The 1,040-nt window shown below is 44.5% G+C and overlaps 1 protein-coding gene across 1 annotated transcript in view; it reads left to right on the top strand.

Annotated features, from left to right (window-relative positions):
- Positions 1 to 1,040, top strand: part of LOC102844573 (olfactory receptor 7D2-like) — a 40,790-nt gene that overhangs the window by 1,071 nt on the left and 38,679 nt on the right. The window lies entirely within an intron of this gene.

Genomic DNA, 1,040 nt, shown 5'->3' with positions numbered 1-1,040 from the left:
ATAGGTAACCCTAACACTGAGTTTTACTCCAGACCTGATCCTGAACCCAATGACAGTGACAAAAAGGAAATAAAACTGCCAGTTAAGGAAGCAAAGGAGGATGGATCCTCTGGGTTCAACCAGCCATCCCCAGTGGACCCACCTGGGAAAACACTTTGCAGTCCAGAGGGGAGAAAATGTCAGGAAAACATCTTCTAACAGAACAAAAAGGCAAGCAGCTTTAACCCAAGACCACCAGTAAGGTGTTAAAGTGTTCTCCCTTTTCCCCTTCACATCTATGCCCCTGAAGAAGCCAGAGAGTCTGCATCCAGTTCCCAAATCAATAAGACAGTTGGTTTAATCACCATTAGAATATGCTTACCATTCTCCTGTAGCACCTGATCCCCACTGAATCCTTTTTATTTTCCTTCATCTGCTCCCCTGTCCAACCAAATTGTGCAACTCTGCAACTGCACCCCTGCAATTTTCATCCCTGCCCATCCTCACCCTTCTGCCCCCAACCCTCACCTCCTTGTACTTCCAATATGTTTTTACCAATAAAATAAAAAAAATAAGAGAAAGTCTAAAAATATAACAGCCACTCATAAGTCACTTTATTTTTCCTTTTTTAAAAGATTTATGCTCGTTTACATTGTTGTTGCTGTTATGTGCCATTGAATCACTTGTGACTCATAGCGACCCTATGTACAACAGCCCTAAACCCTGCTCTATCCTGTGCCAATCACACTGCCTCTGACACACCCATCCAGATTGCCCCAGTAACTAAATCAATCCAACTAATAGAGGGTCTTCCCCTCTTGCGCCATCCCTCCACCCTCCCAAGCATGATGTTCCTCTCCAAGGACTGTCCCTCCTTACAACATGTCCAAAGTATGTCAGAAGAAGCCCCGGAATCCTTGCCTCCAAGGAGCAGCCTGGTTTAATCCTCTCCATGATGAATCTGTTTGTTTTCTTGGCAGTCCATGGTACATCCAATACTCTTCTCTAGCACCACAGTTCGCTCAAGGCATCAATTCTCCTTCTATCCTCCATAGTCATTG

Source organism: Elephantulus edwardii, unplaced genomic scaffold, assembly GCF_000299155.1.
Source record: "Elephantulus edwardii isolate Elephantulus edwardi_28Jun2011 unplaced genomic scaffold, EleEdw1.0 scaffold00237, whole genome shotgun sequence".
In the NCBI taxonomy this organism is placed as follows: Eukaryota; Metazoa; Chordata; class Mammalia; order Macroscelidea; family Macroscelididae; genus Elephantulus; species Elephantulus edwardii.
The sequence above is the reverse complement of the archived record's forward strand: the minus strand, read 5'-3'. Positions and strand labels throughout refer to the sequence as shown.